The following is a 6855-nucleotide window of genomic DNA, read 5'->3' on the forward strand; positions in this document are numbered from 1 at the left end:
AAATTCCACTGAGTGCCCAGAAGAAAGTCCCAAATCAGGCCAAAGATTGCCAGTATTTAGTACCTGTTATTACACCCTCTGTTTCCCGAGGCTTTTTTCCACTGCCCTAAATAAAATATGGGTGAATTTCTTTCTTGAGTTATGAGTTGGTAATGCTGTCCTTCTCTTGCTTGAATTATAATGCCTTTCTCTATATATAAGACTTAGATATTTTGGTAGCAGCAAAAACTGCCTAGAGGAAGACTGCTATCAAAGTGTAAAAACTAAAGTGAAACTAAGCAAATACAGAAGGAGAGTAATCAACAAAGAAACACATCGAACAGGACTTATGAGAGAACAGGTAAGTGTCAGTTGTTTAAATTCACTTCACAAAATGTACCTTCTTCCATGGCTCCTTGGGACTGCCTCCTTTCTCGGCCAGCCAATCCTTCTCTTAAGTTTCTTTTTTTTTTTAATCCTGCATAACCCATATCCTTTGGAGTCTTGAGTCTCATTGGAAGAATCAGAACTCCTGCACTATTTTCTAATTTAAACTCCTCCAAATGTTTCTGATGATGTGCTCTCTTCTAGCCTTATTCATTTAGTAGACACTCTGGACCCCACCCCTGTCTCTTATCATTTCTGATTTTATCTTTTGTATGGATTTACTGACATTAACTGAAGTCGATGTTTGCTTCTGGGCATTCTAATCATGAGATCTTGGACAATGACCTGAAATGCGACAAAGCTCTAATAAAGGAAACTGCCACAAATACATCTAAGTCATGCTCCTGTTGCTTATGATATTGTGAACTTAAAAGTGGCAGAGATTTCCCCTACTGTTGACTAAACAAAATTCATGTTGGAGTTGCTTCCTCATGGACATTTTTCAAGGCAGGTCTTCTGAACAAACAGATTCCACTCTGAACTTCAGTTGAAATCCATACTGTAGGCCACACTACTGAAGAGCAACTCTGAGACTCAGAAAGTTCTTCTCCATATTGAGTGGAACCTATCTGTCTATGGATCCCATTAGTAGAATGAGGTCTAAAGAATAGAATTCAGATTTAGAGTTGGAGTTCAATTTCTGTCAGTTACTAGCAAATAGGCCACTAACACTGAAGTTTTCTTATTTTTGAACTTAGGAAATATGTATACAAAATAACATTTTAAAATTTCTACTTTGCTGACATTTAAAATGCAAATTAACATATTTAAATCATACTAATAAGTAAGTATTGAAGAAAACAGTTAATAATGAAGGTCTGTACTGACAAGTATATGGTAAAAGAAGGATTTTCATACAGTGGTGTGAAAATATAATATGATTTGGCTTCCCTGGTGGCTCAGACACTAAATAATCTTCCTGCAATGTGGGATACCTGGGTTCAGTCCCTGGATTGGGAAGATCCCCTGGAGAATATTGGGGATCTATATTCCAATATTCTGACCTGGAGAATTCCATGGACAGAGGAGCCTGTAGGCTACAGTCCGCGGTGTAGCAAAGAGTGGGACATGACAGTGACTTTCACTTTCCGTAGGAAAAAAAGTGTATCAAAAGATTTAAAAAAATATTCATACACCCTGTCTCAGAAATACCACTCCTTTAATCTGTCTTAATAAAACAACTAAAAATGGAAAAATAAAGATTTTACAGTGTCAGCTCCTTGGAAACAAATTCTTCTTTTTCTTTTCTTTAGAAACCATGAGCTCTGAGTTCTTTGAGAAGATTAAGTTTAGAGAGAAGCAAGATACCACTTCTCCTGATTGCATGGACATGCAGAGAGATTCACATCATGACAATAAAGAGATAGAGGGGAGAGCAGATTGCATGAGGAAACTCTATGGGCATCTTCACTTCACTTGGAAAATTTAGAGATTATTTCTTCCCTAAGAAAAGCTTAAAGTGGTAAAGTCAAATGAAGGCAATTTGGGAATAACGATATTTCTGAGAATCTGAGCATTCTGTTAAGGTTGAGCTATGTAGAATTTTGTAAGGGAGGTTAAAAAAACAAACAAACAAAAAAAAAAAACTGGCTTTCACTAGCTGGTTCAGAATAAGAATACAGAAAACCCTTGCCGAGATTTGATGTCATCAAAGTAAAAGATTCCATGGGAATAAGAGAAAGATGAAAAAACAGGAAAAGGACAGGCTGTCTGTGAGGGCAGGGGTTTACTGCAAGGTCATTGAGTCGTAGAGAGAGCAGAGAGGCCAGACCAGACAGCAGGGCATTATTGCCCTATGACAGTGTAACAGCTCATACTTGCTGGCCTAGTAAACTTGAACCCATGGCCACTTTTCACAGAACAAAGAGGACTCTTGAGAAGGACGACGTGTCCACCTTACTAAGCTCCAATCTTGGTATGGGTTGGGGTTGTGCTTGGCTTGCAGAGCACTGCCATCACAGCTGCACCTTCATTGCATCTCTTGAAATTTGACTACTGTCACTGTGGGTCACTGTCCTATGCTTACTGCCTTCACCAGGACATGATCCACCTGACTGGCTCAGATATGCTCAGAGTTTCTACGTTCCTGTTGATGGGCATCCCAGGCCTGGAGTGAGCTCACCCCTGGAACTCCCTGCCCATTTGTGTGTGCTACCTTGTAGCCCTCCTGGGCAATGCCACCATCTTGCATTGGGTATGAACGGACCCTTTCCTCCACCAGCCCATGTACTACTTCCTTGCCATCCTGGCTGTGACAGATTTGAGCCTGTGCTTGTCCTCAGGCTGGTTGAGCTGTAGTTAGAGACCTGGATGGTGGGCCTGGTGCCCTGTGTTCTGCAGCAGCTCTTCCTACACTCCTCCTTCATGGTATCCTCCATGCTCTTTGCTATGGCTCTGGATGGCCTGGTGGCCATCTATTTCTCACTGCGCTACGCATCTATGCTCACGGGGCCTCGTGTGGCATTGGTCAGGGTTGTGCTGGGCCTGTGGAGTGCTGCCATCACAGCCGCACCTTCATAGCATCTCTTGAAATTTGACTACTATCACTGTGGGGCACTATGCTTACTGCCTTCAGCAAGACATGATCCACCTGACTGGCTCAAATACACATTTCAACAGGCTCTATGGACTGTGCATCATCATGCTGGCTGTGGGCTCTGATGTTCTTTTCATCCTGCTCTCCTATATAATCATTCTACATACTGTGCGGGCCATTGCCTCTACTGGGGAGAGGCTCAAGGCCTTCAACATTTGTTTTTCCCACCTCCTGGCTGTGCTCTGCTTCTACGTGCCTATGCTAGGTCTGTCCATCATACACAGGTTTGGGAGCCACACTTCACCCCTGTTGCACGTCCTTATGGGCACCGTCTCTGTGCTCTTCCCACCCTTGATGAACCCTATTATATACAGCATCAAGACCCAGCAGATTCTCAGGGCCACCTTCAAGGTGCTCTACCTAGAGAAGATACAGTGAGACAGTAGAGATGGACTCAGTTCAGTTCAGTTCAGTCACTCAGTCATGTCCGACTCTTTGCGACCCCATGAATCACAGCATGCCAGGCCTCCCTGTCCATCACCAACTCCTGGAGTTCACCCAGACTAACATCCATTGAGTCAGTGATGCCATCCAGCCATCTCATCCTCTGTTGTCCCCTTCTCCTCCTGCCCCCAATTCCTCCCAGCATCAGAGTCTTTTCCAATTAGTCACCGCTTCGCATGAGGTGGCCAAAGTACTGGAGTTTCAGCTTTAGCATCATTCCTTCCAAAGAAATCCCAGGGCTGATCTCCTTTAGAATGGATCTCCTTGCAGTCCAAGGGACTCTCAAGAGTCTTCTCCAACACCACAGTTCAAAAGCATCAATTCTTCCACACTCAGCCTTCTTCACAGTCCAACTCTCACATCCATACATGACCACAGGAAAAACCATAGCCTTGACTAGATGGACCTTTGTTGGCAAAGTAATGTCTCTGCTTTTGAATATGCTATCTAGGTTGGTCATAATTTTCCTTCCAAGGAGTAAGTGTCTTTTAATTTCATGGCTGTAGTCACCATCTGCAGTGATTTTGGAGCCCAGAAAAATAAAGTCTGACACTGTTTCCACTGTTTCCCCATCTATTTCCCATGAAGTGATGGGACCGGATGCCGTGATCTTCATTTTCTGAATGTTGAGCTTTAAGCCAACTTTTCACTCTCCACTTTCACTTTCATCAACAGACTTTTGAGTTCCTCTTCACTTTCTGTCATAAGGGTGGTGTCATCTGCATATGTGAGGTTATTGATATTTCTCCCAGCAATCTTGATTCCAGCTTGTGTTTCTTCCAGTCCAGCATTTCTCATGATGTACTCTGCATATAAGTTAAATAAGCAGGGTGACAATATACTGCCTTGACATACTCCTTTTCCTATTTGGAACCAGTCCATTGTTCCATGTCCAGTTCTGACTGTTGCTTCCTGACCTGCATACAGATTTCTCAAGAGGCAGGTCAGGTGGTCTGGTATGCCCATCTCTTTCAGAATTTTCCACAGTTTGTGATCCACACAGTCAAAGGCTTTGGCATAGTCAATAAAGCAGAAATACATGTTTTTCTGGAACTCTCTTGCTTTTTCCATGATCCAGCAGATGTTGACAATTTGATCTCTGGTTCCTCTGCCTTTTCTAAAACCAGCTTGAACATCAGGAAGTTCACAGTTCATGTATTGCTGAAGCCTGGCTTGGACAATTTTGAGCATTACTTTACTAGCATGTGAGATGAGTGCAGTTGTGCGGTACTTTGAGCATTCTTTGGCATTGCCTTTCTTTGGGATTGGAATGAAAACTGACCTTTTCTAGTCCTGTGGTCACTGCTGAGTTTTTCCAAATTTGCTGGCATATTGAGTGCAGCACTTTCACAGCATCATCTTTCAGGATTTGAAATAGCTCAACTGGAATTCCATCACCTCCACTAGCTTTGTTCATAGTGATGCTTTCTAAGGCCCACTTGACTTCACATTCCAGGATGTCTGGCTCTAGGTGAGTGATCACACCATCGAGATTATCTGGGTCGTGAAGATCTTTTTTGTACAGTTCTTCTGTGTATTCTTGCCATCTCTTCTTAATATCTTCTGCTTCTGTTAGGTCCATACCATTTCTGTCCTTTATCGAGGCCATCTTTGCATTAAATGTTCCCTTGGCTACTTGTATATATAGTTACAAATATGGAGTAAAACATTTTCTTACATAAAAATGATTGTCTTTTACATAAAGGTCTGCAAGTTTAAAGTGACTTCTTTTTCTCCTTTTTTATAAACTGCATGAGATAGTAACACTTTATTTTTTATAATTTTATTCATTTATTTTTGTCTGTGCTGGGTCTTCATTGCTGCTCGGGCTTCTCTAGTTGCAGTGAGCAGGGGCTACTCTCTAGTTGTGGAGCACAGATTTCTCATGGTGGTGACTTTTCTTGTTGTGGAGCATGGGCTCTAACAGTTGCAGCTCCTGAGTTCTAGAGTACAAGCTCTGTAATAGTGGTTCACCAGCTTAATAGCTCCATGGCACATATGATCTTCCCTGATTAGGGAGTGAACCTGTGTCTCCTGCATTGTTAGGTAGATTCTCTACCACTGAGCCATCAGAGAAGCCCTTAAAGTGATTTTTTTAATTTTATCTTCTACTGATTTATTAGAATATTAATTCTATAATAATGGCATTAATGATAAATTACTCTGATGATGTGGAAAGTTGAATCATCATTTCACATTCCTTGGATTAACTAATGGATATACCATAATTCCTCACAATATAATAGTTCTATTATATCCTTTCATCAAAGTAACCTTGTTGTAGATTTAAGCGAAACTTTCCAACACTGCTTTTTACCCTCATTGTTCATATTTGGATGATTCATATTTGGACAGTTGAGTTTCCAGCTTAGAATTATAACTTTGTTAAAAAAAAAGAATTATAACTTTATGAGTCATCAGCATGTAGCTAGTATTGAAATTCATAAAAGTGGAAATTACATTTAGGGAAAGTAAGTATAGGCAGCTGAAATAGTTTTCAACAGAATACTAATAGAACATAGTATTTATTATGTTATTTAATAGAACCGTAATACTTATGGTTTTGTTAGAGTACAATCAAGCAAAGGAGACCAGAGGGAAGATTAATGAGACAAGAAGAACAATATAAGAATATGGGGTCACAAAATTCATAAGAGGAAAATATTTTAAAAATGGAGAAAAGGATTCTTGTTTTCTGATTCCACATGTAGGGAGCTTGACTGCATCACTCCATCCTAACAAGTAATATGCAAAACAGACTGAAAAAATCAATAACTCTTCTTGGATCCATAAGAGAAGGGAGGACACAGAGCAAAATGCTGTTCCCAAGAATGAAGAGACGGACAGATGAATAAGTCATGGCTTACCAGAGCTGGGACACTTGAGCAGAAGCAAGTGCAGCCACCAGTGTCTGGACAGGAAAAATTGATCTGTAATTGAATATTGCTGAAGGCTTAGTGGGGACAAGAGAATAAAAAACTCCCAAAGGATTAAGTCTTAGGAGAGATTCACCCCCACTAGCTCTGTTTGAGTCCACAATAAATATCTGAGAAAAATTATCTCCGGTTTTTTCATCAGAAGAAGAGGAAAAGGAACCATGTTGTGATACATCAGAACACTGTTTCTTCTTTAATAAAGCCTGTCCTCAAGGGAAACTAGTTAACCAACCTGCCAAGGTATATTATCAATGTCTAACTAACTGGGGAAGGGACATAACAAACTTCACAGCTGGCTCAACCCATCCTGTCCCACCTAAGGGGAGAGAAAGAAAAAAAAAAATAAGAAGCACTTGTGAGGTTCACAGTCCAGAGGTACAGACCCACTAAAAGGCTGAGACCTAATCATAATGCTATAGAATGCTTTTCCTACCTTCACACCTCATCACCACA

At 41.0% G+C, this 6855-nt stretch overlaps 1 pseudogene; it reads left to right on the forward strand.

Moving 5' to 3' along the window:
• Positions 1–2467: 2467 nt before the first annotated feature.
• LOC113904979 lies at positions 2468–3400 on the forward strand (annotated as a pseudogene).
• The last annotated feature ends 3455 nt before the right edge of the window (positions 3401–6855 follow it).

The sequence above is a fragment of the Bos indicus x Bos taurus genome, chromosome 15, assembly GCF_003369695.1.
Source record: "Bos indicus x Bos taurus breed Angus x Brahman F1 hybrid chromosome 15, Bos_hybrid_MaternalHap_v2.0, whole genome shotgun sequence".
Classification (NCBI taxonomy): Eukaryota; Metazoa; Chordata; class Mammalia; order Artiodactyla; family Bovidae; genus Bos; species Bos indicus x Bos taurus.